The 27,479-nt window shown below is 46.5% G+C and overlaps 1 long non-coding RNA gene across 1 annotated transcript; it reads left to right on the top strand.

Annotated features, from left to right (window-relative positions):
- Positions 1–2,015: 2,015 nt before the first annotated feature.
- Positions 2,016–26,526, top strand: LOC141409499 (uncharacterized). Its single transcript, XR_012430460.1, has 3 exons — positions 2,016–2,583; positions 21,887–21,928; positions 25,558–26,526. It is a non-coding gene; the product is annotated as an uncharacterized lncRNA (long non-coding RNA).
- Positions 26,527–27,479: the final 953 nt, after the last annotated feature.

Below are 27,479 nucleotides of genomic sequence, written 5' to 3' on the forward strand. Positions count from 1 at the left end.
TTGAGAGGCCAAGGTGGGTGGATTATGAGGTCAGAAGTTTGAGACCAGCCTGGCCAACATGGTGAAACCTCATCTTTACTAAAGATGCAAAAATTAACAGGCTGTGGTGGTGCATGCCTGTAATTCCAGCTAGTCAGGAGGCTGAGGCAGGAGAATCACTTGAACTCAGGAGGCAGAAGTTGCAGTGAGCAGAGATGGAGCCACTGCACTCCAGCCTGGGTGACAGAGTGAGCCTCTGTCTCAAAAAAACAAACAAAAGTCATGGTGAAAATTGCAATTGCTTTTGCACCAAAGTAATACATCTGCAAAGATCTTATTTCCAAAGAAAGTCACATTCTGAAGTACTGAAGGGTAGGGTTTCAATATATGAAGTTTGGGGGGGACAAAATGCAACTCATAATATACCCATTCCCATGTCTTTGCAGCCCCTGGCAACCGGCAATGCGCTTTCACTCTCTGCAGATTTGCCTGTTCTGGACATTTCAGAGAAATGGAATCCTACACAATGCGTTCTTCTGTGTCTGTTTTCTGTAACTCAGCATCCGGTTTTTGACTTCCATCCACTTTGTAGCAGGTGTCACAGTGTCAGTCCTCTTTAGGGTCAGGGGACTTTGAAGGAAGTATCTTTCTAAATGCATCAACTGCTTCCTGGACTCTACCATTCAGAGTTTAGAGATTGCACAAGCTAACTGCCTTAGAGCATTTCCCCCATATGCGTACACACACATGCACACACATGCGCACACATACGCACACACACGCACATGTGCACACACACATGCACACACATGCACACGCTCACAGACACACTCTCACATACATGCACACGTGCACCTGCATGCACGTGCACACGCATGCACACACTCACATGCACACATGCACACGCACGCACATACACAAATATGCATACCCACACACATGCACACGCACGTGCACACACACGCACACACAAATGCACATACACACATACCCCTGTTTGCACAGGAACTTAATCCATCCAAGTGGCTTACCTTTATAAAGACGCTGCAGTCCAGGCACGGTGGCTGTAATCCCAGCACTTTGGGAAGCCGAGGCAGGTGGATCACTTGAGGTCAGGAGTTCAAGACCAGCCTGGGCAATGCAGGTGAAACCCTGTCTGTACTAAAAATACAGAACTTAGCCGGGCGTGGTGTCAGGTGCCCGTAATCCCAGCTACTTGGGCGGCTGAGGCAGGAGAATTGCTTGAACCTGAGAGGCGGAGTTTGTAGTGAGCCGAAATCACATCACTGCACTCCAGCCTGGGCAACAGAGTGAGACTCTGTCAAAAAAAAAAAAAAAAAAAAAAAAGAAAAGAAAAGAAAAGAAAGGAAGGAAGGAAGGAAGTAAAGAAAGAAGATATTACATAGAAGACAAATCCCAAACACCAGATCAACAACATGAACAGATGTAGCACTTCCAAGTGCTCACATCTGCAGAGAGAAAAGTCCAAGGTTTATTTCTCCTTTTGGGTCTGTTTGCCATGAATCCTGCTTCTCCAGGAATTCAGAAGCTGCCCTCATAACTAAGACTGACTTTCACCTTTCTCCTGCAGCTAATCTAGTTACCAGAGGACTTCAAAGCTGTTTGCAAATGCTAACTTTGTAAGTTCTTGCCTACTGCTTCGGGGTAGGTAGAGTGTAAGGGTTAACCTACGAGTTGTATATGGATAAATTAGACACAGTCACAGATCTGCAGGGAAAAATATAATAATAACCATTGTGAAAGCAGGATTAATCATCAAACTGAGCTATCCAGTCATATTTCTTCTCCAGGGAGATTTCAAATAGAAGATGTAAATTTTGGTAGTTAGATAAAATGTCTCAGATTTAAGTGAAAGCCACAAAAGTCACGTGTCATCTGCTTTTCCTGAACAACAGTCTCTGCTGAAATATTAGTTCTGCCACCTACAAGACAACTGAAGGCTGAGGATGATAAATCCGTCTCGGAAGTCGCTGAGTTTGTTAGGTATAAAAGCCAAGACTTCAACTGAGGTCTTTGCACTGACATGTGCGTTAGCCCCACACTGGGTATCGCTGGACGATCACGTACTGCAGGAGGAAGATCCAGGCGGCCAGTGTCTTCTCTGCTTTCTGGGTTGGTGACTTTGAACTTGCTACAGCTCCCACGCCCGCAGCGAGCAGAGTTGCCAAGCAAGTGTGCCGGCTTCCAGAAGCCTGAGCTGCCCGTTGGCGCTGGGGAACCACCCCGGTGTCCCCATCCTCTGCGCTGCTGCAGATTGGTGGGGCAGCCCGGGGAGGCTGGCTCCCAGACGTGACTGAGCGTGCCTACACTGGTCCCACAGGTTTTCAGCTGTGGAGTTTGGGATCTGAGCTTGGAGCCCATTTGTTTCTGGCAGTTCGGTTCATATTTTCCACTTGAAGACATCGCTTCCCTTCCTTCCAAGCTGGGAGACCAGAAGTCAACAACAGGAGGGTGGAGAGGCCAGATCTCACAATCCGCTTGGCTGGGGAGTCCGCTGAGGTTCTTGCATCCTGAAGCAAACTATGGAGAGCTGGTGGGGACTTCCTTGTCTTGCGTTCCTGTGTTTTCTAATGCACGCCCGAGGTAAGAGGCATTTTGCTTTGAGGGAGATCTGCCTGGGCGTGGATTTTTCTCTTCTTGCTTTAAGAAACTCCTTCCAAAGGAGTTGCTATGAAGTGAATGGGGATAATTTGCCCAATGGGATTAGAAAGGAGACTAAGAGGGATGGGTGGCTGGGAGGGGAGGGAGAGGACGGGCTGCTCCAATTTGGAAACTGGGAATTAGATCCAGAAGGGCAGGATGTTAGCTGATAGAATTTAGATATTCACCATATTTTCCTGTTTTGATCCGTGTGTCCCAAGCGTTTAAAACATGACCTATTTAACTCCATGATTCAAGCATGACTGGGCATGTGGGGAATGTCAATCATTTCTTTCTGATTTTAAAAATTAGTTCTGACCATTTCCATATGGTAAAAATAGAGCTGAAACTACTTCATCCCATGGGGCAGATTATTAGAGATTCATTTGCCAGAAGGGTTGCATTTGTTCAGATTTTTAAGCCTTTTCCTAAACACTGTCATTCATTCTTGCAAATTAAAACCACCTGAATAGTTTTACATCAAAAACTTCAACATGAACTTGCAGGCTGGCTGTCCCAGACTCCAAGATTAGAGTTTTTAGTTCCGTGTGAGGACCTCTTGGAGAAACTCCAATGAATTCATAAAGAATAGGATTTGAACAACAATTGAGTAAGTTTCTTTGGTCATTTTAATGTGGCGATTCCAGAGAAGGGAATACCCAGGCGAATCTTAACAGGGAGAAGTATTTCTGTTAGGAATGAAAACACATCATTCAGATGTTCCTGTGGCAGCACTTCCTGTTTATCCTGTTTAAAGACTTGGATGTCATTAAGATTGGAGTTGGCTGTTTACGGGCAGAGGCAATGCTGGGATGGATAGATCCTGGTGGACATAGTCTGGGATCTGCAGTGAGGATTTTTTATTATTCCGTGCTGTCTTCAGATCTCACCTAGTGAGTGGATGATGCGGCAATGCATTCATTAGTTTCTGTTTACAGGGAGATGTTCAACAGTAAACCCACCTCCCCAGAAAAGTACTTCCAGGAGTTTATATCATTCACAGTAAGAGCCAAAGGTTAAACATATCCCCCTGGGCGAATCAACTTCTACAAAGTGCAGTATACAGACAGTTCCCAACTTACGATGGTTTGACATGATGGTTCAATTTAAGATTTTTCAACTTTACAATGGTGCAAAATTGGTGTGCATTCAGTGCAAACTAAAACTGTACTTTGAGTACCCATAAAACTGTTCTTTTTTTTTTTTTTTTTTGAGATGTAGTGTTGTTCTGTTGTCCAGGCTGGAGTGCAATGGCACAATCTCAGCTCATTGCAACCTCCACCTCCTGGATTCAAGCAATTCTCCTGCCTCAGCATCTCAAGTAGCTGGGATTATAGGAGCCTGCCCACCACACCCAGCTAATTTTTGTATTTGTAGTAGAGACTAGGTTTCACCATGTTGGCCAGGCTGGTCTCGAACTCCTGACCTCAGGTGATCCACCTGCCTCGGCCTCCCAAAGCTCTGGAATTAGAAGTGTGTGCCACCGTGCCTGGCCCCATACAGCCATTCTGTTTTTCACTTTCAGTGCAATATTCAATAAATTATGTGAGGTGTGCAAAACCTCATTACAAAGTCGACTTTGTGCTAGATGATTTGCCCATCCATTGGCTGATGGAAGTGTTCTGAGTACTTTCAAGGCAGGTAAGGCTAAGCTATGGCGTTTGGTAGGGTAGTTGTATTAAACGCACTTATGACATAAAATGTTTTCTTTTTTAAATGTGTTTTAACTTTTTTTGAGGGAGGGGCCCACTGTGTCACCTAGACTGGAGTGCAGTGGTTCCATCATAGCTCACTGCAGCCTTCACCCCAGGGGTTCAAACAAACCTCCCACCTCAGCCTCCACAGTAGCTGGGACTACAGGCATTTGCCGCCATGCCTGACTAGTTTTTAAAACTTTTTGTAGAGATGGGATCTCACTATGTTGTCCAGGCTGGACTTGAACTTCTAAGCTCAAATGATCCTCCTGCCTTGGCCTCCCCAAATCATGAGATTACAGGCATCAGCCACCACACCGTGTCCTGTGCTAAATTCTTTGAATGACACCAGCACTTCCTATGCACTAGGCATGGATTAACTTAGTTGATTGTCCCTCAGCCCTATGACGGGAGTGTCGTGCCTGATGTCATTTTACAGATGGTGTATTAGTCAGGGTTCTCTAGAGGGACAGAGCTGATGCAATAGAAATAGATATAGAGAGAGGAGTTTATTAAGTATGAACTCACATGATCACAAGGTCCCACAACAGGCCGTCTGCAGGCTGAGGAGCAAGAAGAGCCAGTCCAGATTCCAAAACCGAAGAACTTGGAGTCTGATGTTCCAGCATCCAGCAGGGGAGAAAGATGTAGGCCGGAACACTAGGCCAGTGTCTCTTTTCACATTTTTCTGCCTGCTTATGTTCTAGCCACAGTGGCAGCTGATTAGATGGTGCCTGCCCAGATTGAGGGTGGGTCCGCCCCTTCCAGTCCACTGACTCAAATGTTAATCTCCTTTGGCAACACCCTCACAGACCCACCCAGGATCGATACTTTGTATCCTTCAATCCGATCAAGTTGACATTCGGTATTAACCCTCACAGATATGGGTAAACTGAGGCACTGAGGATTTGGACGGGGGCAGCTGGCAGCAGAATTTGAGCTGTCTTGCAGCTCTCTCTGGGAAGACTCCAATGAGCATCCTGCTCTATCCCAAGCCTTGTCTTCTGAAAATCAGAATCATCCCTTCTCGGAGTGTTACAGGAAAAAGGTCCGGATCCAGAGCCCAAGACAGGGTTCTTGGATCTCACTCAATAAAGAATTCAGGGCAAGTCTGTAAAGTGAAAACAAGTTTATTAGGAAAGTAAAGGAAGAAAGGAATGGCTACTCCACAGACAGAGCAGCCCTGAGAGCTGCTGGTTGCCCATTTTTATGGTTATTTCTTGATATGCTAAAGAAGGGGTGGATTATTCCTGCCTCCCCTTTTCAGACCATGCAAAGTTCCTGACATTGCCATGGCATTTGTAACTGTCATGGTGCTGGTGGAAGTGTAACAGTGAGGACAACCAGAGGTCACTCTCGTCACCATCTGGGTTTTGGTAGGTTTTGGCCGGCTTCTTTACTACAACCTGTTTTATCAGCAAGGTCTTTATGACCTGTATCTTGTGCAGACCTTCAATCTCATCCTGTGACTCAGAATGCCTTAATCATCAGGGAATGCAGCCCAGTAGGTCTCAGCCTTCTATTGCCCAGCCCCTTTTCAAGATGGAGTCGCTCTGGTTCCAGTGCCTCTGACACAAGTAGCACCCCATAGGGACGTTACAGGAGGGACTGGAAAGAAAGTGAGGTCTGGATCAGGGCCCTTCTGTGTAAATACGATGATGTGAACTCAACAGCTGGGTATGTCCTGGGTAATTCATTAAATGCACAGATGACCCTGTTACATCCTCAGCCATCACCAGCTGGAAATGGAGCACATTCCCAAGATCCCAGAAACATTCTGCAAGGCTGGTGGGATGATTGCTATGAAGTACTTAAGAAAACAGATTATTGATCAGAATAAATAGCTAATGCATGTGGGGCTTAATGCTTACGTGACGGGTTGATAGGTGCAGCAAACCACCATGGCACATGGTTACCTATGTAACAAACCTGCACATCCTGCATCTGTATCACGGAACTTAAAATTAAATAAAGAAAACAGAGTATTGTTAATGGTTAATATACTATAAATCATTATTATTATTACTAAATTATCAACACAAAACAAGATAATAATAAGAATATGGTCATATTCCTAACAGAGGTTCACATTTTAGCAGCCCCACATTTCCACTGTATTTAATTAGTATTCGCCATCCAATCCAGAGGGACATGAAGGAACATGAGACACAATCAGGTCTTCTAACAGCTGAGAACCAGAAGTGGAAACATCAAAGGGCAGTGTATGAAATGTCATTTATTGAGGGAAAAAAAGAAAATTATAGGGTTTGATAGAAGAAATAAGCACTAGTGTTAGATAATCAGTAGCGTGACTTTAGTTTACAATAATCTATTGTAGATTTCAAAATAGAAGAGTTGGAATGGTTCTAACATGAAGAAAAGACAAATATTTAAGGTGGATGGATATCCCAAGTACACTGATTTGATCTTTACAAATTATATAAATGTATTAAATTATTATATGTACCCTGAAGCTATGTACATCTGTTATGAATCAATTAAAAATAAATTAAAAGAAAAGAAAAGGATACATGTCCAGGATATACACCAGCTAAGACAGTCTCTTCCAAGTCTATTGTACATTGTTCCCTTATCAGATTTGAAACCTGAGAGTTCCCTGACCCCCCTCACAGGATGTGCGACAGGGATGTGGTTCCTCTGTTTGACCACCACACACTGAAACCTCTTATGGGAGGCAGAGCTTGCAGATAGGCAGATACAGCAGCTAGCATGAGTGTTTTTGAGCTCTGGGCTCCATGGCAGCATCTAGGGGTGGGTGCCTGTGACCCCTGAAGCCCCAGTGGGTGTGTTACGGTGCTCTTTTAGCTCTGCCATCTGCAGGTGGCTTAAGTGTTAACTATTAAGTGTTAACTAGTTCAGTGCCCTCTTGGTGTCCGGGTTCATTTTTTTTTTTTTTTTTTTTTTTTTTTTGATACGGAATCTCTCTCTGTCACCCAGGCTGGAGTGCAGTGGCGCGATCTCGACTCACTGCAAGCTCCACCTCCCGGGTTCACGCCATTCTCCTGCCTCAGCCTCCCAAGTAGCTGGGACTACAGGCGCCCGCCACCACGCCCGGCTAGTTTTTTGTATTTTTTTAGTAGAGACGGGGTTTCACCGTGTTAGCCAGGATGGTCTCAATCTCCTGACCTTGTGATCCGCCCATCTCGGCCTCCCAAAGCGCTGAGATTACAGGCTTGAGCCACTGCGCCCGGCCAGTACCCGGGTTCTTGTCCAGCGTCCAGGAAGAATCAGGTCACACGAACAAACTGAAGGATGGTAAATGCAGAAATGTTTATTGCCAGATGGAGGTGACTCTCAGTGGGATGTTTGGGGAGCTGGAAAGGGGATGGAGTGGGAAGATGATCTTCCCCTGGAGTTTGGTTGTCCTGCGGCTGATCTCTTCTCCAGCCATCCCCAGCTGAACACCTCTCAGTGTCCTTCTCTTCTCTCCTTCTCTGCTGTGCTGCTCTTCAGTTCCTCTGCTTTTCTGCTCATCAGTCTGTCTGCACGTGGGGTCTGGGGTTTGGGGTTTGGTGTTTATATGGGTACAGGAAAGGGGTGCATGGTGGGTCAAAAGGCAACATTTGGGCACAAAAATAGGAATGCCTGTTTCCATTTAGGACGACAGGTTTCCAGGCTTGAGGGTGGGGCCTTTGCTGGGGAACTGCCCTCTTCTATCTAGTATCTTCCTGCCTCCTGTCCGTATCAACATGACTTAAAATGTGTGTGCATTTGTACAGAGCTGTGTTTCTATGTAGAGACTAAAAAAACTTATGAAAAAAACCACTCAGAGCTCTGAACAGTAGCACATCATATTTCTGAGTACTTCCTGTTGAGTAAAGATAAGTCAGGTGTTGTGACAAGTACTTTTCATTACTTGCTGCATTAGGTTGTCACAGGCTGTTTAGTTGACTTCTAAAAACTGGGATATGGGGAAGTTGTGGGCCGGGCACAGTGGCTCATGTTTGTAATCCCAGCAGTTTAGGAGGCCGAGCTGGGTGGATCACTTGAGGTCAGGAGTTTGAGAACAGCCTGGCCAACATGGCGAATGCTGTTTCTACTAAAAACACAAAAATTAGCCAGGCATGGTGGGGGGGTGTCTGTAATCCCAGCTATTCAGGAGGCTCAGGCAGGAGAATCGCTTGAACCTGGGAGGAAGAGGTTGCAATAAGCTGAGATTGTACCACTGCACTCCAGCTTGGGTGACAGAGTAAGACTCCATCTAAAAAAAAAAAAAAAAAAAAAAAAAAAAGTTATGATGATTGCCTAAGGTAAGAAGCCATACCATGCCAGGGTACAGAACCCCAAACCACGCCAGCCTCATCCTATGTCTCAGTTATATTTTTCTTGACTTGCTTCCATTCTGGTGCCCCCTCTCTCCCTGCCCCCTCCTTCTCTGCAAGCATCCTTTGATCTAGCAAATTTGTAGCTTGGAAAGGGAACCACAAATGGGTCATTTCCCTGCCATTGTTACCTTGGGCATTGCAGCCATTTAGTGCGGTGATTCTCTGTCTTTGATGTGCAGGTCATCACCTTGAAGGGAGGAGGTATTAAAAGCACCACCCCGGTCCCCACCCACTGAGATCTTTATTCAGTAGGCGTGGGTCGGGCATTTGGGAGCTGGGAGACCTGCATCTTAAGAAGCACCCCAGGTGATGCCCAAGCGGAGCTATGTGCTTCTTTTAAGAGATGATGACTCTGTGTGCAACCATCTGGTTACCTTTGGGTGGAGTCTCATGGATCCCTGCCACAGTGGGGAGGCAGCTCTGTGGTCTCCAATTCAGTCATGTGTCATTCAATCTATGCAGGCCCAAGGTGACACCCCCAGGTACAGATGCTGCCATCCAGCCATTCTCAACCAGGGATCATGTTTATCCACAGGGACACTTGTCAATATCTCGAGGCAGGGATGCTCCTGGCAACTAGTGGGTGGAGCCCAGGGATGCTGCTCAACACCCTGCAGTGCACAGGACGCCCCACAGAAAATAATGATCCAACCTCATATGTCAGTAGGACTGAGGTTGAGGAATCTTGCCTTAGCATGAGAGATACTGTCTGTCTGTCTGCCTATCTATAGATCTATCTATCATCTACCATTATCCATCGACCTATCTGTCTCTACTATATCCACCTATTATCTATCTGTCATTTATTGATTATCTATGTCAATGATTTTTCTACCTGTCGTTTATTATCTATCTCTGTCAATGATTTTTCTGTCATCTATCTATCTATCTATCTATCTATCTATCTATCTATCTATCTATCTATCATTATCCATTGATCTATCTGTCTCTATTATATCCACTTATTATCTATCTAATCTATGTGTTGATCTATCTGTCAAAAATTTTCTCATTTATTGATTCTCTATCATCTATCATTCTGCCTACTTATCTAACTATCCAACTCTCATCTCTATTATCTATCTGTCTGTCTATCTACTTCCCTAACCAACTCTCATGTCTATCATCTATCATCTATCTGTCTATCATCTATCTACCTATCTATCTTTCTACCTACTTCTCCAACTATCCAACTCTCATCTCTATTATCTATGTATCTATGTATCTATCTTTCTACCTACTTCTCCAACTATTCAACTCTCATATCTATCTATCTATCTATCTATCTATCTATCTATCTATCTATCTATCTATCTGATTATCTATCTATCTGTCTATCTATCTATCTATCTATCTATCTATCTATCTATCTGCTATCTATCTATCCATCCATCTATCAACCTATTTATCTAGCTGTCCATCATCTATCTATGACATTCTTCTGCTCCCCAGGGATAACTGTGTTCCTCAAGTAACACTTGGCAATGTCTGGAAACAGTTTTGGTAGTTGCACGGGGATGGGTGTTCTGGCGTCTGGTGGGTGGAGACAAGGCATGTTGTTCAACACCTTACAGTGCACAGGACAGCACCCATGACAGAGAGTTATGCAGCTCCAAGTGTCATTAGTGCTGTAGTGGAGAACCTGCTGTTAGTCATAACTTCTAACCCTGGGAAAGGGGACAGGTTGGAAATGTCATGCTCCTGTACACTATAGGAGGTATAGTTGTCTGGAGGTATAGTTGTCTGGAGGTATAGTTGTCTGGAGGTATAGTTGTACCGTACAGTATAGGAGGAACGGTATAGTTGTCTGGGGCATAAATGGATCTGACTGTCAGAATGCACTTGTAGGATCTTTCCCTCATACGGCATAGAGCCGTTGCACGTATAACCCAGAAGCTAAGCATTCCATAGTTTCCTCGTTGGAGTAGGAAGGGGCTGTGCAGAACCAGTCTATGGCTATTTGGCCCCTGAGTGTGAAGACATCTGGCAAATATTGGAGCACATAGTCCAAGAAATGTCTCCCCTTCCTTGGATAACAACTGACCCTTCCTTTGAGGTCCCCCCATTCCAGTCATTTTCTTCACTCTTATTGGCACACAGGGGATAGAAAAGTGGGGTTCTGCCTCCAGATGGAGCTCTCCCAGACACTGCTAAGCTTCTGGGAATTCCCCCGATGGATCAGGGGCCAGAGGCACTTAAACCTGTCAGCGATGTGTCCAGCCACAGTGCTGAAGCTGGGAAACTCTGCTGTGGCCTGTGAATCCCAGCCTCTGGGAGGCTTCAGATGTTTAAAAACCCAAGAGGAGTCATCACATCCACAAAAATCTTCACATTTTTATGTGGCAAAATTAGATTTTATAAAAGCTTTAAAAACGTTTGCAAATCTATCTGTCTCCCAAAAAACAGCACATGCTGGGATTGGGGTGATTTTTAAACTTTTCTTCTTCTTGATCTTTGTTAATATGTATATGAGTTAAGTTTCTCCAAAGAAATAGAACCAATAAGATATGTTTATATCTAACTCTATATATACCTATATCTCTATCTGCCTTTCATCTGTCTCAAAAGTCTACCTATCTATTTATCATCTCTTTATCTCTCTATTATCTATCTGTTCATCTATCTCCAATATCTATCTTCAATATCTATCTATCTATCTATCTATCTATCTATCTATCTATCTATCTATCTGGCTATCATATATCCCATCTACCTATCTATTGACCTATCTATCTAAAATACATTTGTTTTCCTTACTTGGGAGGCTGAGGCAGACAGATCCCTTGAGCTCAGGAGTTCAGGGCTGCAGTGAACTATGATTGCACCACTGCACTGCGGCCAGGGCAACAAAGCTAGACCTTGTCAGAAGAAGGAAGAGGAGGAGGAGGAGGAGAAGGAGAGGAAGAGGAAGAGGAAGAGGAAGAGGAAGAAGAAGAAAGAAGAAGAAGAAGAGGAAGAAGAGGAAGAGGAAAGGAGGAAGGGGAAGGGGAGGAGGAAGAAGAGGAAGACAAAGAGGAACAAGCAGAAGCAGAACAAAAAGAGAAAGAAAGAAGAAAGAAAGAAAAGAAGAGAAAAGAAAAGAAAACAAAACAAAACAAAGAAAAAGAAAGAAGTGCATTTCAACCTAAGAACATTTCCTTAAACCCGAATGAATGCCTCCTGAGGTTTTTCTAAAAAATATTTTCTTATTGTATTATAATCACAATAAAACGCAATTATAGCCCCACACAGACCTGCTGATCCAGAATCTGCATGTGGCTAGATTCTGGGCTGATCTGGGCATGGAGGCATGTGTCTGTAATCCCAGCTACTCAGGAGGCTGAGGTGAGAGAATTGCTTGAACCCGGGAGGCAGAGGTGAGCTGAGATTGCGCCATTGCACTGCAGTGAGCCGAGATTGCACCGATGCACTCCAGCCTGGGTAAAGAGCAAGACTGTCTCACAAAAAAAAAAAAAAAAATTAAGGAAGAGTGTTATTCAGGGCATGGGCCAGGCACGTGATGTTGCTGAGATGAAACTGTCTCTCTAGATTGCCAAAGCCTGGTTGTCTCCACTGAACCAGGCTGTCCAATGGCATCCCCATTGTTGTTGACCATGTCCCATGGTTTAACTCTGTTGTGAGCCAAATTGTACCCTCCTCAATTTTACAAATGGAAGTTCTAACCTGTAGGACCTCCAATTGTGACTGTGTTTGGAGATGGGGTCTTTAAAGAGGTGGTTCAGGTGGGGTGCGGTGGCTCAAGCCTGTAATCCCAGCACTTTGGGAGGCTGAGGCAGGCAGATCATGAGGTCAGGAGGTAGAGACCATCCTGGCTAACATGGTGAAACCCCATCTCTACTAAAAATACAAAAAGCACACACACACACAAAATTAGCTGGGCGTGCCTGTAGTCCCAGTTACTTGGAAGCATGAGGCAGGAGAATTGCTTGAACCTGGGGGGCAGAGGTTGCAGTGAACCGATATCATGCTACTGCACACCAGCCTGGGTGACAGAGCTAGACTCTGTCTCAAAAAAAAAAAAAAAAGAAGTGATTCAGGCAAAATGAGGTCACTAGGTTGGGCCCTGATCCAATAGGACTGCAGACCTTATAAAAAGAAGAGATGAGGACACAGACATGCACAGAGGGATGACCCTCTGCCCATGCCTGGGTCTCAGACGTCCAGCCTCCAGGACTCTGGGAGAATCAATGTCTGTGGTTTACAATCCACCCAGTCTATGGTAGTCCATGATAGCAGCCTGCAATGGACTAAGACATCTCATAAGAAGAGCAGATGAGGACACAGACACACACAGAGGGAGGATCACATGGGGACACAGGGAGAAGATGGCATCTACAAGCCCAGGAGAGAGGCCTCAGGAGGAACCAGCCCTGCCCATACCCTGATCTCAGACGTCCAGCTTCCAGGACTGTGGGAGAATCAATGTCTTTTGTGTATCAGCCACCCAGTCTATGGTATTCTGTGATAGCAGCCTGAAATGGACTAAGACACCTCATAAGAAGAGGAGATGAGGACACAGACACACACAGACGGACAACCCTGTGAGGACACAGGGAGAAGACGGCATCTACAGCCCAAGGAGAGAGGCCTCAGGAGGAACCAGCCCCACCCACACCTTGATCTCAGACCTCTGGCCTCCAGCCTCCAGGACTGTGGGAGAATCAATGTCTGTTGCTTATAAGCCACCCAGTCTATGGTATGCTGTGACAGCAGCCTGAAATGGACTAGGATACCTCATAAGAAGAGGAGATGAGGACATAGACACACACAGAGGGACGACCCTGTGAGGACACAGGGAGAAGACGGCATCTACAAGCCCAGGAGAGAGGCCTCAGGAGGAACCGGCCCTGCCCACACCTTGATCTCAGACTTCCAGCTTCCAGGACTGTGGGGGAATCGAGGTTGTTATTTAAGCTGCCCAGTCTTTGGGATTTTATTGTAGCAACTCTGGGAAGCCATTACCAAGTCTCTGTCCTGCAAAGTGAGATCCATGGATCTGTAGCCTTGACATCCCCCGGGAGCTGATGAGAAACACTGCGCCTTGGGCCCAGCCAGACCTGCTGAAGCATAGTCTGTGTGTCACCCATGTCCTGAGGGATCCGCGTGCACGCCACTCTGGGAAGACTGGTTTACCACACACCGTTGACCAGTGCCCCATTGCATGGTCTGTGGTATTTTCCTCAAGTTTTCCTTGCTCCAAAGATGTCTTGCCTTTTGTGATGAATGATGATTCCTTCCTCTTTGAAACAAAATACTTCAACCTCTGGAGACACTGTCTGTTGTACTACAGACATACACTGAGGCCTGAATTCTCATTGCCAATGGTTGCTCCAATAGAGCTTCAATCTGCAACTGCATAATACGGTCACTGGGAAGTCAAGAGCGGGGCCAATTGGTTGAGCTTCTGGGGAGAGGCTGGGCTGCTCAGATGCTGAGACCGTGGAGGATTCATGGGTTCTGAGGAGCAGATCATGCACCAGGGTGGCCTGCTCAGCTCCGGCGTCTACAGCCGCGGTGAGCTGGAGTGTTAGGGAGTCCCTGGATATTCACGTTGAGGTGTGTAGGAGGAGACTCCAGCTGTGTTTGATTTCCTGCCCTGCTGCAAACAAAAACTTCATAACCAATTAGAAAACAGAATGGATTTCATCTTATCCATGGGGATAAAGTGGAACTCATCCCTTGGCAAACAAGGCCCACTGGGAATAAGATTCCCCATTGGGGCAGCAGCCTTCCTTGTCACTTTCTGTTGTAACCTACAGTCCTAACCTAATCATATTATTTAATGTTTTCTATTCTGTGAATCATGCCGTCCTGGGAGACAGTGAGATGGAGCAAAGACACGCCTCTTCGGGGCCTGCCAGGCACTCTCCCTAGCATGGAAATTAAGGAAAACCTTGAGTTCCTTCAAGGGAAATGTCAAGGGAAATTCCAGGCACCTCACTGGCCTTGAGAAGTACATGGAGCAGCTTAATAAGCAAGAAGGTGATTGTAGTGTAGAACAATAGCCAAGGAAGAAAGGACCTCAAGATGTTTAGTTTCCTGTAAAGACTAAAGATAACATCCTTTTTTGAGAGGAGTCTTGCTCTGTCACCCAGATTGCAGTGCAGTGGTTCAGTCGGCTCACTGCAACCTCTGGCACCTCCTGGGTTCAAGCGATTCTCATGCATCAGCCTCCCAAATAGCTGGGACTACAGGTACGCGCCACTACGCCCTAATTTTTGTATTTTTAGTAGAGACAGGGTTTCAGCATATTGGCCAGTCTGGTCTCGAACTCCTGACCTCAGGTAATCTGCCTGCCCCGGCCTCCCAAAGTGCTGGGATTCCCAGTGTGAGCCACCATGCCCAGCCAAGGTAACATCTTACTATATGGCCCTGAGTTGATCTTCAGGAACCCAGACCCCCGCCAAATAAAAAATGCCATCTGCTGGCTCGTAGTCGAGTAAGAGAAACTGAGGCCTGAATTCTTATTGCCAATGTTTGTTCTAAATTCCTTCCCTGGAGCGTGTGGTGGCGGGAGGGGTGTGGAGGGGGGTGCAGGGAGGTGCTGGAGGAAGTCACACCCATGGGCCAAAACTAGCATTCATTTTTGCTGACCCCAAATGTTCACACAAAGCTTTACCTCCTTAACCGATGACAAATCAGAGAAGCTTTGAATCCTCATTAGGCCCCTGCTTCCAGGTACCCCACCTTTTTAGGTCAAAGCAATGTATAGCCTGCATGTATTATGGCTTTGCCTGTAGCCTCTGCCTCCTTGCCGTTGAAAACCCTCACCTACTGGCCACCCAGGGGGTTGAGTCTTAAGGCATCAAGGAAGTTGCCTGATGCCCTCTAAATAGCTTGGAATAAATGCCTCACTTCCTTACACTGCAATCCCGATGGCAGTGTTCGGCTTTACTGCACTGGGCTGGTGGACCTGAGTTGAGTTTGTTGGAGGTGTTCGAACCAGGGCAACCCCAGCTTGAGTAGGGGTTGGGTAAAATGAGGCCGAGAGCTGCTGGGCTACATTCCCTGATGGTCAAGGCATTCTAAAGGTACAGGATGAGATGAGAAGTTGGCACAAGATTCAGGTCATAAAGACCTTGCTGATGAAACAGCTTGCTGTAGAGAAGTTGGCCACATTTTACCAAATCCAAGATGGCGACGAGAGTGACCTCTGGTGGTCCTCACTACTGCCTTCCCACCGGCGCCATGACAGTTTACAAATGCCATGGCAGTGTCAGGAAGTTACCTACTACGGTCTAAAAAGAGGAGCCATGAATACTCTACTCCTTGTTTAGCATATCATCAAGAAATAACCATATAAATGGGCCGCCAGCGGCCCTGGGGCTGCTCTATGGAGTAGCCATTCTTTATTCCCCTACTTTCCTAATAAACTTGCTTTCACTTTATGGACTCACCACACATTCTTTCTTGTGCAAGACCCAAGAACCCTCTGCTGGGGTCTGATTTCAGACCCTTTCCAGTAACAAGTTCAGTCACAAGAGCCATTATCATATGCTTTCTATATATTCACATATATAGTTTTTAATTGCTGAGCTGGAGTCGAAGAGAAACCTTAGGATTTGCCTGAAGGAAGTTAAGATTTGTTCTTCTCGGGGTCCCTGTGCCAGGTTTGTGGAACCTCAGAACTTTCCCCTCTGTGGGCTTCCTCAAGCTGAGAAGGGTTCTATGGGTTTAAGACCCACTAAGTGGCTTCGACCGCAGCAGCTGACCCCAGAAAGATTGGTTTAAATGAACCCACACTTCAGAGAAAACCAGTACAATCCTATGTAAAGAAAGAAAAAACAGGCGGGGGGCAGTGGCTCATGCCTGTAATTACAGCACTTTGGGAGGCCGAGGCAGGTGGACCACTTGAGGCCAGGAGTTCAAGACCATCCTGGCCAATATGGTGAAACCCCGTCTCTACTAAAAATACAAAAATTACCTGGGCGTAGTGGCACGCACCTGTAATCCCAGCTACTCGCGAGACTGAGGCAGGAGAATCGCTCGAACCAGGGAGGTAAGGGTTGTAGTGACCCAAGATTGCGCCATTGCACTGCAGCCTGGGCAACATAGTGAGATTCGATATCAAAAAAAAAAAAAAAAAAAAAAAGGATAGGCGCGGTGGCTTATGCCTGTAATCCCAGCACTTTGGGAGGCCAAGGTGGGCGAATCACGAGGTCAGGAGTTCGAGACCAGCCTGGTCAACATGGTGAAACCCCATCTCTACTAAAAATAAAATAAAATAATAGCTGAGCATAGTGGGAGGCGCCTGTAATCCCAGTTACTCTGGAGGCTGAGGCAGGAGAATCGCTTGAACCTGTGAAGTGGAGGTTGCAGTGAGCTGAGACTGCGCCATTGTACTCCAGCCTGGGCAACATAGTGAGGTTCTATATAAAAGAAGAAAAAGAAAGAAGGAGAAAGAGAGAAAGAGAGAGGGAGGGAAGGAGGGAGGGAAGGAAGGAAGGAAGGAAGGGAGGGAGGGAGGAAGGAAGGAAGGAAGGAAGGAAGGAAGGAAGGAAGGGAGGAAAGAAGAGAACAATTGCTTTAAAGAGCTTTGTTTCTCCAGGGCACGCAGATCAAAGGATATTGGATTGAATAGTGAAACAGAAGAGCCTGTCTGAATTTACTAATGTGGTTGCACGTCCTGTGATGACTCTAATTCAATTCCGTGGTGTACAGATTCTGCTGGCAATAGCGGTAATTGGGGTCAGGGATTTAGACAGTCTCTGTGTGTTCCTTTTTATTTTCTGCTCAGAGCCTGCCGGGAGCTGATTTTCTTCTTTAGATTGAGGTAAATAATTCAGTGGGAAGCAGAGGTTTTGCTGTGGGTCGATTGCTCTCCTGTGCTGCGTGGCAGCTGTGCTGGTGGCAGCTAATGTTCAGTGGGCATTGGCCTTGACATTGCATTATTATTATTTGAGCAACGGTACGTTCTTTGCTTGGCAAAATTGCTGTTTGTTATATTGACTTTCTGGGGTCGTGGCCCCTGATGTGTTACTGAAAATCATGGACACAAAGCAGATGGATTAATTGGAGAAAAGACATACAAATGTATTTAACGTGTATACAGGGGAGCATTCAGAATGAAGACCCCAAGTTACAAGGGGAGATTGTCTATTTTTATGCTTTGGTTCAACCAAGTCTGGATAGCTGTGTAGAAATAGGGTGGACAAAAAGGGCCTGATCCAATGCTGAAGGTCTGAGCGGGGAAACCCAGCCAGGCCTGTGTATCTAGATTCTTCTGGGCCTCTCTCTCTCTCTCTCTCTCTCTTTTTTTTTTTAGACGGAGTCTCACTCTGTTGCCAGGCTGGAGTGCAGTGGCGTGAAATCGGCTCACTGCAAGCTCCGCCTCCTGGGTTCACGCCTTTCTCCTGCCTCAGCCTCCGAGTAGCTGGGACTACAGGCGCCTGCCACCTCACCCGGCTAAATTTTTTGTATTTTTAGTAGAGACAGGGTTTCACGGTGTTAGCCGGGATGATCTGGATCTCCTGACCTTGTGATCCGCCCGCCTCGGTCTCCCAAGTGCTGGGATTACAGGCGTGAGCCACCGCGCCCGGCCTGTGCCACTCTTTATCCAGATAGGATAGAGGGACAGTTAGAGTCCTGTTTTTAGGTTTTATGGCTGGCTTTGAGGGAGAGGTGTTCTTGTTTCTGGGACCCGTCTTGGGAAGAGGGATTCTAGTTCCTTCGGTGCCTCAGGGGAGAATGGGACTCAGAGACCGAGGGGCTGGAGAAGTTCCGAGAGAAACGGCTGCTTCTGAGGCTGCTGCTGAGGCCTGCCCTTGGCGGTATTGTTTCCTAAGCCTGAACCACGTGTAGGTCTGAATCAACGTAAGGAATTTGGGTGGGGGGCAGGGGAACTCCAATAAGAAGCATCTTTGACTCTGGCAGAGGTGGAATTTGGGCCCAAGAGGGGTTTGGTGACTGCGGGCTACAGAAGAATGCTTCAAAGCGCTGTGTCACATGGCTGGGGTCCTGAGCACAGCTTTACCGGGGGCTCCTGTGTAACGCTCGGCCCTCCCATCCACCAACAGGAGCCACTTAATCGACATCTCCAGGATGCCAGCAACCGAGGACCATTGTCACAGTCCCAGCACAAAATGAGGCTGCTTTCTTCTTGGGGGTTTAGGGATCCCAGAACACAAGGATTTGATTAAAAGCTGCTGAGTTCACTAAGTATAAGCAAAGCAAATCGGAAACAGATCTCCTGTTCCTGCCCCGTCTTATGTTCCCGGTGGAAAATAAACCCCGTGAAAGCAATAGCGTCATGTGCAACCCCGACCTTGGAGACAGGGAGCCCAGAGTTAGCATCGTCTACCTGGGACATCTCCCAGCCCAGGGTTCTTACTCCAGGCCCATGAGGACCCCAGCCGTGACTTTGCTGTAACTTCCCTGGAGAGGAGAGAGGACAGGGGGCCCTGCCTGGGAGATAGATTTCCTGCCTGGCGTGCAGGACTGGAGACTGTCTCAGTGCCCAGGCCGCCTGATGCTGGCCAGAGTCCTTCTTGTTTATGTAACGAGGTCTGGGTGTGACCGACAACAGCCTCGTGTGTATGAGTCACGAATGCAGCAACTTCTGGCTGCAGTGCAACCCCTGAAACCAAGCAAAGCCTAAAACCCCCAGGCTCCACTTCCTCTGCGACACTCCCCACCCTCAATTCCTGTCATCCCCCAGGGTCATCCAGAGCATCTCAAAGCTGAAGGAACCTCCGCTGCAACCTGGCCTCCTGCTGCAGGATGAGACGAGCTGTCTGCAGCCCTCCCATGCCGCCTGCCTGTTTTATGCAACAGCATTTCAGAGCGGAGGGACTGGGAGGGGAGAGATAACACTGAGGCCTTTGGTTATTTAGGGCAACAGCAGGGAGTGGCCGGGTACACGGATTGGGAGGAGATTGTTAAGTAGTTGCTGAGGGGATGCCTGGAATTGCTGGGATGGGCCGAGATACAACGCAGTGAAAGATATTGGTCAACGGTGAACACGGATTGGAATGTAAATTCTCAGGGTGTGTGCATAGCCAAGACGCTTAACTCTGGGGTCCTGGACAGGTGTCTTGACTGGAACTGCTGGCAGCCTTGGAGGGGAGACGTCGCACGGATCCAAGAGGCTGAGGCGGCTCCTGTCCCTGAGCCCAGTCTGAGCAGCTTGGACCATGATGACCAAGAGAGCTGGAGGAGGCCAGGTGCAGTGGCTCACGCCTGTAATCCCAGCATTTTGGGAGGCCAAGGCAGGCGGATCACTTGAGGTCAGGAGTTCGAGACCAGTCTGGCCCAACATGGTGAAACCCTGTCTCTACTAAAAATACAAAAGTTAGCTGGGCGTGATGGCATGCACCTGTAATCCCACTTACTTAGGGGGCTGAGGCAAGAGAATCGTTTGAACCCAGGAGGTGGGGGTTGCAGTGGGCTGAGATTGTGCCACTGCACTCCAGCCTAGGCGACAGAGCGAGACTCCATCTAAAAACAAAACAAACAAAAAGAAAACAACAACAAATAGGGAGAATGCTGGAGGGAGCAAAGAAGGGCTGGGTTGTTCTTCAAGGCGAGCCTGCAGTGATCACTGGCAGCAGAGAACATCATCTGAGAGGGACGTGGGGCACCCAGAGTTTGAGAGAAATGGCTGTGTGGGATTTGACCTGCGATGGCACCACCAGCTCCCAGCCTTCAGTCTGGGCCCAGGGGCAGCTGCTGTGTGCGCCCTGGGCTCAGAGTCCCCCTTCCCTCCAAGGTTTGTGACTCTGTCCTGACTTAGGGGCTCCTGTCTGGGGATGCACCTTCTGCTCTGGAGAGGCCCTGATTACCTCCACGAGGAGCCGCAAACCTGCCTGGGTGGCATCTGGCTGGAGCCATGCCACAGGCTGTACGAATCTATGTTGGAGCCCTTGAACCTTCCCACAGAGCAAGCATCACCCAGGCAGACAGATTTTTGGGAGGGAGACAGACATCAGAGTTGGGGAGAGCCAGCACCGAGGGCTCACCTGGTTGCCCCAGGCTTAGTCTCCTCCATGGCTTAGTGTTTGAGTGAGAGGTTGTCCCCCCTGGACAATTCTGCAGGTTCTGACTCTGCTCCTGCCTTGCCCTGAACGTCCCGGAACCTCAGGTTCTTCCTTTGGGAAATATGCATGCTGGTCATACCAACATCCTCGGGTGGGCGGATGAGATGCTTGGGTGCCTGGTATTATTGCAACAGAACTCAATGCATAGTAACTGCTGATTCAATGTGCTCCTGGCTGCATCCTCTACTTCCTGATAAATTCTCTGGTGGTGTTTTCTCTACAAGGTTAGTACTGGCAGGGGGCAAGGGAGGAATAAGAGCAAGGTGTGCATATGTGTCAGCAAGAGGGACTCTTCATTCTCACAAATTCTGCAGTGTGTTTTTAATGATGAGTCACAAAGATGTGAATGTTCTCTTCTCTCTGCTGCAGACACATTCATTAGGTTAACTGCTTTTGGATCAGGTAGGAACCTCAGCTTGTCCACAGAGGTTGCTTCCTGACCCTGTATTTGTCAGCGTAGGCTAGCTGCTGTAACAAACATCCCCCAAAGAATGAAAAGTTTGTGTCTTTTTTGTGTTGCAGCCAGGTGAGGTGGCAAAGGTGTCCTATGCTCCATATAGTCTCTCAGGGATCCAGGATCCTCACATTGTTATGCTTCACCTTCTTCTAGGGCAGCCCCTCTCAACGTAGACTCTGTGTGGGGTGGGGGGCGGGGGGCAGGAAATGCCAGTTCTAAGCTGTGAGTGGTACAGTCCAGAGTCCAGGAGAGAGGTCTATGTGCTTGGAGAGAGGCTTCCTTCAAAGTTTCCTGGCCTTGAGCAGGAATGAAGCTCTGACACAAGTTGCAACGTGAATGCAACTCAAGAGCATCATGCTCAGTGAAAGAAGCAAGGCACAAAATACCACATATTGTAGGATTCTATTTATACGAAATTCACAGAACAGACAATTCATGGAGACAGAAAGTGGATTAGTGGTTGTCAGGGGCTGGGGAGGCGGAAGGGGAAGTGACTGCTGAATGGGGACACAGGTCTTCTTTTGGGTAATGAGTATGTTCTGGGACTAGGTGGAGGTGGTGGTTGCATCTCCCACGTAGCTCATAGTCAGGTTAGTTTTAGTGCTCTGGGTGACCCTAGGCTTGCAGAAGGAGGGGAGCAGCATGAGGTGAGGAACAAGGGGGATTCTGGCTTTTCTATCATGGGGTGACTTATGCCCTGTTTGCTCCCAATAGGTCAAAGAGACTTTGACTTGGCAGACGCCCTTGATGACCCCGGTAAGTGCCGATATTTCAAGGGGAACCTTCTCTTTTCAGCTTGGATCTAACAGCATCAGCTGTATAGTTACTTTGGGGTTGGATTGGGCCAGTGTTGGGAATTTCTTGGTGTTGAGAGCTCTGTTCTTCGTGGGAGATTACAAACGCCTCGAGACAAACATTTACACACTTTCTAAATGTCTCAGACTCATTTCTTGGTAGGTCTGTGCTTCTAAACCTGTGGTTTAGGAATATGCTAGTATTTTATTATTTTATTTTATTTTATCTTACTTTATTTTACTGAGATGGGAGTCTCGTTCTGTTGCCCAGGCTGGAGTGCGGTGTTGCAATCATAGCTTACCACATAGCCTCAACTTCCCGGCTCAAGTGATCCTCCCACCTCAGCCTCCCAAGTAGCTGGAACAACAGGTGTGTGCCCCCATGCCAAGCTTTTTCTTTTCTTTTCTTTTCTTTTTTTTTGTAGAGACGGATTCTCACTACGTTGCCGAGGTTGGTCTTGAACTCCTGGGCTCAAGCAATCCTCTCAAAATGCTGGGATTACAGACGTGCACCAGCATAACCGGCCCAGTTTCTGCTTTTCTTACACTTCATTTCATGTCCCTCATTGTCCTACACCCTGGTCCCAATCCATGGCCTCCAATCTCTCCTCCCAGAGCACACTTCATTCTGTTCTCCCATCAGCTTGTCTGGTTACCTTCAATCATGGGGCTGTGAGTTTTTCTTCTCCAGGGTACTGAGGACCTGGAATCTTCCCATTCGGTGTTTTATCAGTTCAAGGTCAGCTGGAATGTTTCTGACTGACCAGAATGCTGAAAATATGCATCCTGGGCCCTGCAGAAAGTCCTGCTCGAGGCAGACAGTCTAATTGAGATTCAAACATTTATTGTGAAAGAAAAATAATCTTTTATGTACACAGAGGAAGACTCCATTGGGCTTTAGCATTGGGAACAACTGGTCGACCAGGGCAGTTACATAATGGTGTTTGCTGGAGGAAGAGAGAATGATAACCAGATCTGATCCTAAAAAGCCGACAACAAGACAATAGGAACTCATCTCTCTCCCAGTTTTCTGCGCACAGTGATGTTTTTGCTAATAATGATCCCTACAAAGCAGATACAAAATTGTTGTCAGTGCAACAGGAAAATGTAATGACCCACCCCAACATGAAGTTGCCATTTCTGCCATCAAGTTAGAAAAGATGAAGATTGAATCTTACCCTGTCAAGGCAGACTGAGGGGTGGGAGTTGGAGGCAGGTGTGTGGTTGCAACCACTTTGGAAGCATTGGGGGATTTTCTCCAAAATTCAGACCGAGTGTGTAGCACCAGCATTTGGTTTGGACAAAGAATGAGGCATAGCTGCAAGAGAACCCTGTGCAATAGTGAAGGACGGGCTGGCTGGTAGGCTCAGATACAGAACAAGACATGTTACTGATCTGGAAGATCACTGACATGTGACCCAGGAGTTCCACTCCTAGACAGGTACCCAAGAGAATTGGGAGCAGGGACTCAAACAGATATTTGTGTACCCATGTTTACAGCAGCAATCTTCACAATAAGCCAAAGGTGGAAACAACACAACTGTCCATCAGGAGATGAATGAATGAACGCAATGTGGTCCCTCCATGCAACAGAATATTATTTGGCTGTAAAAAGGAAGAGGGGTTCTGATACATGCTTCACGAGCCTTGAAAATGTGCTCCGTGAAAGAAGCCAGGCACAAAAGGCCACAGGGTGTAGGATCCCATTAATATGAAATATCCAGAACAGGCAAATTCAGAGAGACAGAAAGTGGCTTAGCGATGGTTGGGCTGGAAGAGGGGAGAAAAGGGAGGGACTGCTCGTGGTTATGGGGTCTCCTTTTGGGGGGATGAAACTGTTCTGGAACAGATAGAGGTGGTGATTGTACAGTATTGTGAAAATACGAAACACCATTGAATTGTGCACCTTAAAATGTCAAATTTTATGATATGTGAGTTTCATGTTGATTTTTTAAAAATCACAGAAATAAACTTCCTTACCACTCACCTGTTACTACCTTTTCATTGCTCACCTAGAAGACTGCCAGTGCCTGCAAACACATCTTTGAATGCATCATTTTGCTGCCAAGAGCCCCCCATGAATGGGCAGGCATGTGCCTGCTCATCCACAGCCCTTCCATATGGGAAGGAAGCCCCAGTGCACAGGAACCACAGTCACCTGTATGGCGACTGTGGGGTATTCGCTTTTCACTGTCTATACTGCTTGGGCTTTAAGAAACTCTGTGAGTGTATCACTATTTTAAAAAATCTTTATAATTTTACATTTTAAAAAGAAGATGGAGAAAGGAAGGATGGGAGAGAGGGAGGGAGGGTGGGAGGAGAAAGGAAGGGAAAAGGAAGAGAAGCAAGAAAAGAGAAAGAAACAATGAAAGGAGGGAGGAAAAGAGGGAGGGAGGGAGGAAAAAAGGATGGAAAGAAGGAGGGAAGAAAAGGGAGGAGAGAGGGAACGATGGAGGGAAGGAAGGAAGAAGAAAGGAGATGAGATAGGAAAAGAATGAGGGAAGGAAGGAAGGAGGAAGGGAAGAAAGGAAGAAAGGAGCGGGGGAAGGAAAGAAAGACAGATGGGGGAAGAAAGGAAGAAGAAGGAAAAGAAAGAAGGAAGGATGGAGGGAAGGAAGGAGAGAGGGGGAGGGGAGGGAGGAAGAAAGGAGGGTGGGGAAGAAGAAAAGAAGAAGGGGGAAAAGGAGAGAGGGAAGGAAGAAAGGAGAGAAGGAAGGAAGGAGAGGAAGAAGGAAGAAGTGAGGGCAGGAAGGGAGAGGGAGGTGGCAGGAAGGAGAAAAGGTGATGGGAAACCTTCAATTAAAATACAGGACATGCGAAATCGTATGTCCCCTTTGGAGCTTCAGACTCTCCTTTTTGCAGTCGCTGCACCCCCAGTGAATGCCCCCACCACACGTATACCCCTGTGTTCCAGCTTCCTCCTACCAAGGCAATGCGAGGCTGTTATGTCATGCTTTCAAATACACTGTTTCCTCTGTTTGGAAGAAGTCTGGCCATTGCACAGCCCTGAAGCTCCAATTTTCCCAGCCATGGCCGACTCCACCTCCTTTGACTTATCTTCCTCAAACCTCCTCCTGCCTCTGTCTGCCCACCCTCACTGCACACCCAGGTTCACTGAGCAGGGTGGTCACAGGCTGCACCCTGAGCACTCCTGACCTGATAGCCACATCCATGCAATACATATTTGCTGAATGAATAAATGAGTGAATGAAAGAAAGTGAGAAAAGCCATCATTTTAGAAGCTGAAAGTCTTTATCTTTTCTTTTGCCTCCCCCTGCCCCGCTCTCCACCGTCCAGCTCTATGGTGGCTCTACGGGCAGGTAGCTCACTTACTTGTCTTGGATGTTCTCAGCTACTTTGGCCATCCTGTGGGCATCCTCACAGCCTCAAGGGTGGATTGTTTTTGAATGGATTTTAAGGGTGTTTTCTTGCTTTTCTTCTGAATACAACATGGAATTTGTGTCCATATCATTTACTTTGTATTGCTTTGTCACTCCCTTTTCATCTTTCATCAGGGCGTTCATGGCCTTTCTTTGTGCTTCTGATGAATCTTCAATGCATATTGAATTTATTTTCTCTCTTTGTTCACAGAACCCACCAAGAAGCCAAACTCAGGTAAGTGACTCTTTGGCTGGGAAAAACTGAGGCAATGTCCTTGAACTGATGCTTATGGAGTGATGGTTGAGGATGTTTTACAGAACTGTGGGGTGTATGAAGAAGATGCAAAAACTATACCAGATAGTAGATATTGAAAGCAAAATGTGGTGATTAGGGAAATGCAGATCACAACCACAGTGAAGCACCACTTCATACTCCCTGAGATGGCTAAAATCTAAAATGGAAAATAACAAGTGTTGACAAGGATGTGACAAAACTGCAATGTTTGTACATTGCTGGTGGGAGTCTAAAATGGTACAGCCACTGTGAACAAATTCTTTGGTGGATTCTCAAAAAGTTAAATATAGAATTACTCTGTGAACCAGCAATTCCACTCCAAGGTATGTACTCAAAATAATTGAAAACAAGGGTTCTAAGAAAAATATGTACACAAATGTTCACAGCAGTACTATTCATTATAGCTAAAAGGCAGAAATAACTCATATGTTCATCAGTGGAAGGAATGGATAAACAAAATGTGGTCCATCCACACAATGGAATATTATTTAGCCTTGAAGAGGAATGAAGCACTGAAAATTGATACAAAGTGGTTGAGCCTCAAAAACATTTTACAAAGAGAAAGAAGCCAGACACAAATAATCACATAGTGTATATTTTTATGAAAATGAAATTTCAAGAATAGGCGAATCCCTAGAACCAGAAGCAGTGTCGTGACTGCCAGGGGCTGGCGGGGAAAGGGACAGTGACTGCTTGATAAAATCCAGGTTTCTTTTTGGGGGGACAAAAGTGTTCTGGAAGTACACAGAGGTGATGGCTGCACAACACGGTGAATGTTCTAAATGCCCCTGAATTGTTCATTTTTAAATGGCGAATTATATGTAAATTTTGCTACAATTTATTTATTTATTTATTTTCAATTAAAAAGGTAACCTTTGGCCAGGGGTGGTGGCTCACACTTGTAATCCCAGTGCTTTGAAAGGCTGACGTGGGCAGATCACCTGAGGTCAGGGGTTCGAGACCAACCTGGCCAACATGGTGAAACCCGGTCTCTACTAAATATAAAAAAATTAGCTGGGCATGATGGCACATGCCTGTAATCCCAGCTACTTGGGAGGCTGAGGCAGGAGAATCACTTGAACCTGGGAGGCGGAGGTTGCAGTGAGCCGAGATCACACCACTGCACTCCAACCTGGGTGACAGAGCAAGATTCCGTCTCAAAAAAAAAAAAAAAAGAAAAAAGAAAAAGAAATAACTCCCAGACTTCTAGCAGATGGCCTTCCTGACATGAGAGATGTCAGGAAGTCAATGGACAGGCATTTATAGGTTGTTCAGGAAATGTTCACTATCAAGCAAGAATAGAAAATGCAGCTAAATTGCTGTTGGAGAGTGATGATAGCGTAAATATTTCCAACAAGGAGCTCTGCAATTCTTGCTGAAAAATCTTCCAAATGATGCTCTGCCTTAGGAAGAAATTCACACCCTGAATAGCACAGCAGGATGCGAACAGCAATGCCAGCCAAAGACATTGGAAACAAGCCAGTAAAACTAAGTGATTGTTAGCTGTTTAACAAAATAATAACTGGTGTTAACAACAAAGTGAAACTTAATTTCTAAAGATTAGGCTACCTTCACAGAGAGGATAAGAAAGGGAAGAAGTGAGTAAAAGTAATTAGATGTTGCTGGATTTTGACATTTTAAGGTTAAGTGTTCCTGTTAAAAATAGAAATTGAACATATAACTCCTGAACTAGTGGAGGAAAATGAAGAATGAAGAATAAAATTAAATACAAAAAAATGAAGAATAAAATTAAATACCAAAATTAGCCAAGTGTCGTGGTGAGCGCCTGTAGTCCCAGCTACTCAGGAAGCTGAGGTGGGGGGATCACTTGAGTCCTG

This window comes from Macaca fascicularis, chromosome Y (assembly GCF_037993035.2).
Source record: "Macaca fascicularis isolate 582-1 chromosome Y, T2T-MFA8v1.1".
Taxonomy (NCBI): Eukaryota; Metazoa; Chordata; class Mammalia; order Primates; family Cercopithecidae; genus Macaca; species Macaca fascicularis.